At 42.8% G+C, this 11,711-nt stretch overlaps 2 long non-coding RNA genes across 2 annotated transcripts; both read left to right on the top strand.

Moving 5' to 3' along the window:
• Window positions 1–3,747: 3,747 nt before the first annotated feature.
• On the top strand, window positions 3,748–5,658 carry LOC137254539 (uncharacterized). The gene is made up of 3 exons (XR_010954023.1): window positions 3,748–4,508; window positions 4,583–5,114; window positions 5,193–5,658. It is a non-coding gene; the product is annotated as an uncharacterized lncRNA (long non-coding RNA).
• A 4,551-nt stretch (window positions 5,659–10,209) lies between these two features.
• On the top strand, window positions 10,210–11,605 carry LOC137253681 (uncharacterized). The gene is made up of 3 exons (XR_010953863.1): window positions 10,210–11,041; window positions 11,142–11,329; window positions 11,390–11,605. It is a non-coding gene; the product is annotated as an uncharacterized lncRNA (long non-coding RNA).
• Window positions 11,606–11,711: the final 106 nt, after the last annotated feature.

The following is an 11,711-nucleotide window of genomic DNA, read 5'->3' as shown; positions in this document are numbered from 1 at the left end:
TGTTACAGTATCCAGAACGAAGTTGAGCAAGAGTGACACGCGTTTCCCTGGGGAGTATGCGTTCCTCTTCTGCGAGTTCTGGATATTTTTCTTCAAGTACTGGATTCACCGGGCAATTCCCGACATAAAGGTCCGACGCCTGTCTATGGAGTTCACCAAGGACCTGCTTGTGTTTTTTCGCTTCATACGGCTGGGTTCTCAGGTGCCGTATTTCCTCAAAATGCTCACGGAGATGACTCCTTAGGCCCCTAGGCGGTGCTGGTTCGTCAATCAGATGTCTGTTGGGATGCCCAGGTTTCTGGGTATTCAACAGAAACTGTTTGGTCAGCATCTCATTTCTCTCCCTGATGGGGAGTATTCTCGCCTCATTATGCAGATGGTGTTCTGGGGACATAAGAAGACAGCCCGTGGCGATTCTGAGAGCAGTATTTTGGCAGGCCTGTAGTTTCTTCCAGTGGGTGGTTTTTAGGCTTGGCGACCATATGGGTGACGCGTAGCACGTAATCGGCTGGCTAATTGCTTTGTATGTGGTCAAGAGCGTTTCTTTATCTTTTCCCCAGGTACTGCCAGCAAGGGATTTGAGGATTTTATTACGGCTCTGAATTCTTGGAACAATTGCGGTTGCGTGCGCACCAAAATGTAGATCCTGATCAAACGTCACACCTAAGATTTTGGGGTGTAGGACAGTCGGTATCGTAGTGCCATCGACGTGGATGTTCAATATGGTCGACATTTGGGGCGTCCATGTTGTAAATAAGGTCGCGGAAGATTTAGTCAGTGACAATGCCAGGTTTCGCGAGGCGAAAAAACTGGAGAGATTAGGGAGATAGCAGTTTATTTTATTGCATAGCTCATCGATCTCTGGGCCTGGGCCTGTGGCCATTATTGTGCAGTCATCGGCGTAGGAAACGATTGTGACTCCTTCCGGTGGTGAAGGTAGCTTAGATATGTAGAAATTAAACAAAAGCGGGGATAGGACACCACCCTGTGGCACCCCTTGTTTAATTCTCCTTTGTTTTGATGTTTCGTTTCTGAATTGCACCGATGCCTGCCGACCACCCAGATAATTTGCGGTCCACCTTTTAAGACATGGGGGAAGGGTAGACCCTTCCAGGTCTTGCAGTAACGAGCCATGGTTGACCGTATCAAAAGCTTTTGATAGGTCTAACGCTACGAGTACTGTTCTATGGTGGGGATATTGATTCAGACCGCAATTTATCTGGGTGCTAATGACATTTAGCGCGGAGGTAGTGCTATGGAGTTTTCTGAAGCCATGCTGATGAGGGTCTAGCTGCAAATGTGCTTGGAAATAAGGGAGCAAAATGGCTTCAAGCGTCTTTGCCACTGGCGATAGGAGAGATATCGGACGATATGACTCACCTACGTTAGCTGGTTTCCCAGGCTTTAGTAGCGGGACCACCTTGGCCATTTTCCATTTCTCGGGTATGACAAAGGTGGAAAGAGACAGGTTGAAGACATGCGCTAAATATTTGAAACCCTCTTTCCCTAGGTTTTTAAGCATCGGCATGGCTATGCCGTCTGGGCCCACTGCTTTGGATGGTTTTGCGCGACCAATGGCATCCTCAACCTCTCTAGCGGTGATGGTAATTGGTGACGCGCTGAGTTTGTGTTTATGTGCGTGTCTATTGGCTCTCCGTCTATCTTTGTCGACCGTAGGATGCATTATATATTGTCGGCAGAAAGCGCTCGCGCATCTTTTCGCATCCGACAGCACCTTATCGCCAAAGGCGATGGAAACTTTGTCTTTGTGCTTAGTCGGATTCGATAGGGACTTTACGGTGGACCAGAGTTTACCTACACCGGTAGAGAGGTTACAACCTCTTAGGTGCTCTTCCCATTTTGCCCGCTTGTGTTCGTCCACAAGCAATCTGATGCGTTGGTTTATATCCCTTATTTGGGGGTCGCCTGGATCAAGCTGTCTTATAAGGTCGCGTTCCCTCACTAAGCTCGCGGCCTCCGCCGGGAAGTGGGGCCGGATTTCGGGAATTCTCCCGGCGGGAATGAAATGTGCCGAGGCGGATTCAATGACCTTACGGAAGGCACGCTCCCCTTGGCGGGCATCAGTCGGGATAGGGAGGGCAGCAAAGCTGCTGTCTGTTGCAGATTTATATTCTTCCCACTTTCCTTTTTTGAAGTTTATGAAAGTGCGTTTTTCGGTGACGATGAAGTCGGCGGTACGCTCGAACGAAATAAGTATGGGCAGGTGGTCGGATGCCAATGTTACCATCGGCTGCCAGTTGACGCAGTTTACGAGCTCTGCGCTCACGATTGAGATATCTGGCGAGCTATGACAGCTTCCTACCATACGTGTGGGGGCGTCTCCGTTTATTATGCAGAACGTCGTTTCGTCTATTTGATCCGACAACATCTCACCCCTACTGTCCGCCCGCAGGTTTGAATGCCATAGGTCGTGATGGGCATTGAAATCGCCTAAGATAATGCGATTGCTGCCAGTGAGTAAGGCCTCGATATTAGGGCGGTATCCACTGGGGCAACAGGTGACAGGAGGGATGTAGATGTTGATGATTTCTAGATTTGCATCGCCTGACCGGACAGATATGCCTTGACGTTCTAAGACATTGTCCCTGCGGTCGATGCCAGGATCAAATATATAATATTGCACAGAGTGGTGTATAATAAACGCGAGGCCGCCTCCATTTCCGCTCTCGCGGTCTTTCCTGTGGACATTATAACCAGAGCAAGTCTGCAATGCAGATCTTGCTGTGAGTTTAGTCTCTTGAATCGCAGCAATGCGGATGTTGTGCCGCTTCATGAAATCGACTATCTCCGTAATCTTCCCAGTTAGTCCATTACAGTTGAACTGCAGAATTCTGAAGTGCATGAGGGGTGACGCCGCCACTCTAGGGGTAAGTGACGGGTGACTACGCCTAGGTTGTGGAAGGCCAGGACGCAATTGCTGTTGTGGCCTTGGGACTGGGCGTCCTTGGGCAAGCATTGGGGTACCCGGATGATTTGGGTTTGCGACCTGGCAACATGGCGCGATGAAACCCGTCGAGGGGTTGCCGTCGCGGAGACCAGAACATCTAGGAAAGTGGCACCACCCAAGGCAGGAGCTGCATTGAGCGGATGTCGCAAACCTATATATTCTGTGCTGGCAGACGGTGCAAACGGAGGCAGGGACTAAGAGTCTGTTTCCCTGACCTGCACGATTGCTGCCAGAAAAGAGGGGGGGAGAAGAAGACGGGGGCAGGGGCTGATGCTCAGCATTGCTACTAGCTCTACTACGAAGGTAGTAGTTATGAGTGGTATCAGCTGTTTGAGTTGTTGGCGCCGTGGGGCGCGAGCAGCAGCGGGTAATTGTTGTGGGTTGCTGAGCAGCGAAGCTGCTGGAAGGTAGTGGGGATACGCTTAGGCGTAGACTACGGGACACCCTTGGGCGTGAGCAGCAAGGAGCCACAAAAGATTTATAAAAGTTACGTGGACGTCGGGTTTTGGGATCAAGCCCAGAACAACCTGTCCGATGCAACCATCCCTTGCACGAGACACACTGCACAGAGTATGACCGTCCTAAAAAGATTCTTTTCTGGCAAATGCAGCAAAACCATTTCTCAGGACCGGGGTCAGGAGACGGACCCGGATTGGACTCGATGCCTTCCCGGAGTAAGAGAGTATGGAGCAGTCCTGCTGCAAGGAGCTGCTGGGAGGATGACAATTTGTGGGAGGGACGAAACAAATTAAATGGGGTCACACTGAAATGACAGTCCTTGGTCGGGAAAAATCCCGAGTCGCTCCGGTACATAGAACCGACTGCCTTGGGAAGCGAAAAGGTTGGTTGGTGTCATGTGGGGTGGTAAAAGTTCAACCTGATAAACCTAAGTTCACTCACGAACTTTCATTTGCGTCACGAGAAGGTATGCTGATTTAATATGAGCAAATACATATTAATTTCTTTTCTTATTTCTTTCACGGATGGATCGAAGCGGTGCTGAATCCCAGCGAATATATTGGCAAGACTCGGGTGGTCGCAAATTTCCGCAGCTTCTTAGCAAATTAAAGAGCGATCTTGAAGCTCTTCCGCCACCAAGTTGCCCAGCAGAATATCTGAAAATTACTTTCCTTGGCACTGCCTCTTGCATACTAAACAAAACACGTAATGTAAGCGCAATCCACTGCAGATGCCTTAATGTACTCGATTGCGCTGAGGGTACGTTTGGCCGAATTGAACGTACTGGATCAATATCCGGCAAAGGACCATCAACATCAACTCCCCAAAAAGAAAAGTTTTCCTATCGCTCGGCAGCAAGGCAATTAATAATTTTGTCATACAGGTGCAGGCCATATATATGGTCATGTATCAATAGACAGTTCCAGAGAATAAAAGTTTACTTTTATGAGTACATAATCCATTTAAATATGAGTTTAATAGGCTAGAAATCTTTGTAAACGATGAAGACTTTGGTCACGCTATTGATTTAGATCCAGATTATATGTTAAAGTGCTCAGTCAAATAATCTGTTTTATGGTAGGTACATATGGTTTAACTTTTATTTATTTTTTCTCTGCAGTGTGCTTCAAAGCTTTATTTGGCAAATATTTTCAGTTTTCCTGTACATATATCTAATGAACAGCTCGAAAACAAATAACTTGAATTTCCAAGCGTTAGCTTATGATGGACTTAGGTGACATTGGTGGTAGCGTGCACCGCCCAACCGCACCAAAGATCCTGCGTTGAAGTCGGGCTAGCACCTTAATAGTGCTGTGTTACCGGAGCGTACCGGATCTGTATCCGGCAAAGGACCATCACATCGATAACACTCCCCAAAGCTTTCGGAGAGTAACCTTATCGCTACAACAACAACAACAACGCAAATCAGAAGAGAATCGGCCTAAACTATCTTGGAAGATTATCTTTCCTTGTATTTATTTTTAATGGAGTGACACACAATCAATATATATGGTCATGTATCAATAACAGTTCCAGAGAAAAAAAGTGTACTTTTATAAGTACATAATCCATTTAAATATGAGTTTAATAGGCTAGAAATCTTTGTAAACGATGAAGACTTTGGTCAAGCTATTGATTTAGATCCAGATTATATGTTAAAGTGCTCAGTCAAATAATCTGTTTTATGGTAGGTACATATGGTTTAACTTTTATTTATTTTTTCTCTGCAATGTGCTTCAAAGTTTTATTTGGCAAATATTTTCAGTTTTCCTGTACATATATCTAATGAACAGCTCGAAAACAAATAACTTGAATTTCCAAGCGTTAGTTTATGATGGACTTAGGTTACATTGGTGGTAGCGTGCACCGCCCAACCACACCAAAGATCCTGGGTTGAAGCCGGGCTAGCACCTTAATGGTGCTGTGTTACCGGAGCGTACCGGATCTGTATCCGGCAAAGGACCATCACATCGATAACACTCCCCAAAGCCTTCGGGGATTAACCTTATCGCTACAACAACAACAACAACGCAAATCAGAAGAGAATCGGCCTAAAGTCTCTTGGAAGATTATCTTTCCTTGTATTTATTTTTAATGGAACGACACACAATCAAAAATGGAACGCGACCAGAATTGAATTCAAGAATTGGATATCTACATTAATGCAATCTGATGTATGTATATCTGTATTTATTGTTTTAAGTTAATAAATTAAGTTTTCACTCACAAAAGTATTTACTATTCAAGCGCCCCTATTTATTATAAAACGTTACAAGAGCGCTCCTACAAAAAGAAATGATAAACTGATTGGACTTTATTAGTGCGGCTTCAGACCTGGAAAATCTATTATCTACCATAGTTTCATAATACACTACCAGAAGAAAAGAATACGCTCCATCTTTTTGTCGACTTCAAACAGCCTTTGGCAGCGTCATAAGGCGTTGCTTGTATGCTGCAATGTCTGAATTTAATTCCCTGCAAAGCTAATCATCATGGTGTTGTAGAAGTGCTTCGCCCCATCCAATAGGTGCGACCGATCACAAATTGTCATCAATATCCTCTAACGTGAGCCCAAGGAAACATGCTGTTTCAACAGGGGTGGACCATAATGAAAGGGGTGTTAGAGGCGTTGGTTCCACATTACAATTAAAGAGATGGTTGGTGTCATGTGGGGACACATTGCAAGCGGGGCATACATTTTGTATTTTGGGGTTGATTCTGGATAGGTAAGAGTTTAACCTGTTACAGTATCCAGAACGAAGTTGAGCTAGAGTGACTCGCATCTTATCACATCGTTCTCCACCGTTAACCGTTTAAACGGTTTTAGCCACCCCACTTGGGCTCGCTGGAGCCCTTTGGTAACATCAGGGGAATCAAAATCGGTCTTACAGGGATTCAAAAGGTAGCTAAGCGTAATACACTTGTTGTTATTCTAATCGATATAATTTAAAACTTAATTGGGGAATAGGAATTTCCAATTTACTAAGTCAGCTGCTTTGTCAAATGAAATTTCGTTACGCATTTCTTATTTGTTTAGAAAATTGAAAAGTTTAGTTATTATTGCGAATTTGTTCGAAATTAAGAGATAAAATATATTGCATTTCACGTGGTATTCCCTGAAATGAGTAATGAATTGGTGCCACAGCAACATCAACAGGGGTGCATAATAAGAAGAAGACGGCGGGATAGCACACGCCGCAATTTTCTGGCGGCCAATTCGAGTTGAATTGTTGTTGTTGCTGTAGCACTGCTTCGAGTTAAATTTGTTTTTCATGATAAATAAAATGGGAAGTTTTATTTAGAATACTTTTGAACGAGCTAAAAGTTTTATTTTTCGCCTTCGGATTATTGTGGTCTTGGTCAGTACGCGTCTTGCGACACCCCTATTTATATATTTGGACGTGTATTAAGAGTGTCATGCCGTCGTATAGAATTACCCCTACTTTATTTCGAGTATGACTATGCGCCAATAATAATGAAAATTTTATGACATGGAGAACTGGAAAAAATCAAAGTTCCCGTTTGGCGAATTCATATTGAGCTCGCCATATATACTACGATGCCCATATGCCCGTAGTAACGAAACAATCACGTTACGACTTGTAACATCCTTGTTAAATTCTTGCTATGTTTGCCAAAATCCGTTTCCAGAGCAACCGTTTTATTCTTTATTTATACTGGTAAATAGTGCGCTCTGATTGTTTTCCAATTACAGTTTGCGAAATGTTTGAAGTAGAATTAATATCAGCGGGTCATAAGGATGTTATCCATGATATCGCATTCGATTATTATAGACGCCGTATGGCAACTTGTTCTAGCGACCGAACAATAAAGTTTTTATGCAATTCAGTTTTAAAAACATGAATATTATTTGTGTAATATCGTTTGTACGCGCCCATTGTTTCGAATTAGTCTAATTTCTGTACGACAATGAACTTTGGTAATAGTCTAGTTGAGGGGTCGACTGCTAATACGCGTCAAAAAATATCGAGAGAGGTATCAAACGACACGTCTTGACATCAGTATTAATAGTCCGATGGCAGAAAATAAAAATTTTAACTCGTTCAAAAGATATTACCAAAAACCGAAAAAAGACCAGCGGGTGCCTCCGAAACCGGGGGTGCGATCCATAGTATTTTTGGAGACCAAAACTATATCCGCACAAAACACTTATGTTCACAATTTTTTTTGCGGGTACCCAACACAACAACAATCACATGAAAATCGCCAAATGCAAATATCTCCGGACAGAGATAAAATTTTTCTTTTCCGCCTTCGGATTACTGTTCTCGAGATTAATACGCATCTTTTGATACCTCTCTCGATATTTTTTGAGGCGTATTAGCAGTCGACCACTCAACTAGACTATTACCTAAACTTTACTCGCACTATAGACCGCTAATGTATCTATTTATAACATACTATAAACAATACACAGTAAAAAAAATTGATAGAAGTTATTGTTGTGTTAAATGTGCCCCGTCCACCATTCAATGGATGCGACCACTCACAAATTGTCATCAAAGTCCGTTATCGGGAGTCAAAGGAAACTAGCACTTTCAACAAAGGTGGTGGGACAACTGAAAAGATGGTTGGTGTTATGTGGGGACACATCGCATGCAGGACATATATTAGGGCTGATTCTGTACATGTAAGAGTTTAACTTGTTACAGTATCCAGAACGATGTTGGGCAGTGTGACTCGTGCCTCCATTGGTGTTGTTGTTGTTGCAGTGCTTCTCCCCATCCTATAGGGTATTCAACAGAAACTCTTTGTGCACCATTTCATGTCTGTCCCTAATGGGGTGTAATCTCATCTCATTGTGTAGGTGGCATTCTGGAGAAAAAGAAGACAGTCCATATCGGTTGTAAAAGCAGTGTTTTGGCAGGCCAGAGCCTCGCCGGCTTAATATGTGTATGATGCATTCATGTTTGTAACAGGATTCGCCTCGCTTATCAACCCTTTAAAATGCGCAGTGTCATTTACGTTTTTCATCTTTTCTATAAAATCTAAGTTATAGATCCTGCTATAAGATGTATTCAGGTCAAAATTCTTATAATTATCCTGTAATATCCCTCTTTCGTTGGATAAACTTGAAATATTCCCAACCAAGTGTTCATTTGTTTACTGTTTGATATATATAGATATTAAAGATATATGTATGTAGGTACTCTGAGCCAGAATTTAGTGCTACTATTGAAAGTGGTGGTTTTAAGTGTCAGTGGTTGTTGTTGTAGCGATAAAGACACTGTCCGAAGCAGCCAGAGCCTCGACTGCTAAAGAAACAGGATTCGGATAATTGCGAAATGGGAAGCTTTTAACTAAGAAATTATTGTTCTCTGATGTGAACACATTATATTTCCTATTAATGGAGTTCTGTAAGTTTTTCATGTTTTAATAACATAAGAGAGTGTTAGATTTAATTTTTAGTGAAATACAGGGGAATATAATACAAAGCCTTTGCCGCTTTGGAGCAATATTTTATTAGAGCGTGCAGTTTCTAGCATATGCTGAACTACATCAACATTTTCGGTCTAGATAACCGGCAAATTCTGCTCATTCACTAAACTTGATAGGTTTGGTATGGACGAGAACAGAAGAAATAATCCGCTTTCAAGGAAAGAGTTAGGTTAGCTTTGGTTGAACTAGACCACCCCTGAGGACCTAACATAGATTGAATGAGTCCATAGTATTACAAGAAGCTCAACTTGCTTGTTATAAATTACTCAATCCTTTTGAAAAATTCTAGAAGTTTTATAGGAACTATACCACTTGTTGCTTCTTGTTCTGATAGCTGTATCACTCCTAATAGCTTTACCTGTTACAGTATCCAGAAGGAAGTTGGGCCAAGGCGACTCGTATCTCCCTTGGTAGTGTGCTTTCTTCTTCCGCAAGAGTAGGACACAATATAATGTTAACAGGGTTTACCAGGCGCGTACTGGAAAATGCGTGTATCGATTCTGTGTGGATATTGCCTAGGCCTTCCTTATGCCCTACAACATAAAATATACAACAATTGGTAGTGTCAGAACCACAGCAGCGCAGCCGCCACCACAAGCGCATATACGTATACATATACATAGGTTTATATATATATATACTTACCAATTAACCTTGTACTTTACTATAAAGTGTGCTTTACTAAAAATTGTAATCCTTTCCGGAGATATTTCATTTAAAATTCGCAACAATGAAAAAATTTTCCACCGCCAAATGTCTTGCTGTCTCTGCTGAATTAGAAATGGCGGATTTTTTTGCACGCACAAATGACGTATTTTGCTATCCCTATGAAAATAATAGGTGCGAGAGAGCACGATACATTGTGGGAAAGCAAAAACTGTCGACATGCTATTTCATTTGCACAGTTTTTCATTCCGAATCGTCACCCCTGTCAAAAATTCGTGTGGCTGTGTGTGTTTTTGGTCACACGAATTTTACAGGGTATATAAGCCGCTATCAGAATTTTTAGACAAACATATTAACGTAACTTAGTATTCCGCAAAAGATTAAAGATACAATTTAGCAGACAACATATTTTTTTTAGGAAACTTGTACGAAAAATGAAGCAATCAAAATTTATTACGTTTGCAGTACAAGTAAATCTGCAAAAATCGTGTGACCAAAAACGCACACAGCCACACGAATTTTTGACAGGTTGAGGATTTGGAATGGAAAATTCTCCAAATGAAATAGCATGTTGACAAATTTAGCTTTGCCACAATGTATCGTGCTCTCTCGCACCTACTATATTCATAGGGTCCGCCATTTTCCGCGAATTGAGCTGCAGGCGTGTGCTAATTTGGGAGCATTAAATTAAGTACAATTAAAACAACAAGCAACAACAACAACCGAACAATAACTTTATATCTGTTCAATATGGTGAAACAGCTAAACCGCCGCTTCAAACCAATGCGCCAACTTCCATGGATTTGCCATCGCTTCCAGCAACGACACCGCCAGGGAAAGCTTTACCTGGTGGTTCCAATCAGATGACTATAAATAGGGCAAATATACCTGGCTTGCCTCATACTTTGTGTTTAATAAATTTTGATATTTTTCTAGACTGGTCAACCACCAGTTTCAGCTACACCACCAACATCAAGTGCATGCGGTGTTGCAGCTCCATACCAGCACACAGGTGAATAGCAAATGCCACCGCAATCGTGTCCAATGCCACGACAGTCTGGTCTAATGCAGTCACAATCCGGTCAAATGCCACCTCAACACCGTATGCACCAGCCATTTGGTGGCCATGAGAAACATGGTCCTCCAGGTATGCCGCCCGCATCAACTGGACCAGGTGGGGCCATGACACAACATCCAGTTATGGAGTTATACCAAGGTATATACCACAACCGCAACCGGGGTATGCAATTCCACGATAGCAGCAGCAAGAAACTCCCCAGGCTGGCTATCTGCCAATGCCACAAAATCCGGGCTATCCACCACAACCTCAACATCCAGGTTATCCTCTACAACAACCAGGTGCACCACGTGGTTACATGGGTCAAATGATGTCACCAACACAACCTGGACAGACGCCAATGCTCAGTCAACCACCCAAGCCGGGTCAACCCCCAATACCCGGACACGTCCGGACGTCCAGGTTATAATGTATACTAATACAACTAATAATTTACAAATTTGCTGATGATTATTTTTGTGTTATTTTCTTTATCAACCAACTGCACCTGTTACTGGTAAATATCAACAGCCGCAACAGTATGATCAAGCCCAACGCCGTTTAGATACCGATCAGATGTCAAATCCGATAAGCGTTATAATTGAAAATCATAATAGCGCTGGTGGTGCTTTTATTACTAATGAACAGGGTTTATTACCACCATTGGCGACCACAAAATATGTGGTAGATCAGGGTAACTCCTCGCCACGTTACGTTAGGTATCGATAATCCAAATTAATGTTTTGTTTGGCAATTACATTGATCTTTCTTCTTTGCAGGTCGTTTTTGTATTGCATACCTGCAACAGCTGATTTATTTAAAACAACAGCTTTGTCCATTACACTCACCAATGGCACGCACGGTTGAGGGTGAATATGAGCCACCCATTGTATATTTTGGTGAATTGGGTGCAATTAGATGTAATCGTTGCAAGGCTCATATGCAACTTGTGGATGCTGCTCGTCGTTTCCAATGTCTAATGTGTAAAGTAACAAGAGATGGTAAAAAAAATCTTTCACTTTTACGTGTGTTCATTCATCCATATTTTTTCTCAACAGTGCCAACTGCATCCCTGCTAACCATGGCTAACCACATTTTGCT

This window comes from Eurosta solidaginis, chromosome 5 (assembly GCF_040869045.1).
Source record: "Eurosta solidaginis isolate ZX-2024a chromosome 5, ASM4086904v1, whole genome shotgun sequence".
Lineage (NCBI taxonomy): Eukaryota > Metazoa > Arthropoda > Insecta > Diptera > Tephritidae > Eurosta > Eurosta solidaginis.
This window is presented reverse-complemented; position numbering and strand designations above follow the sequence as displayed.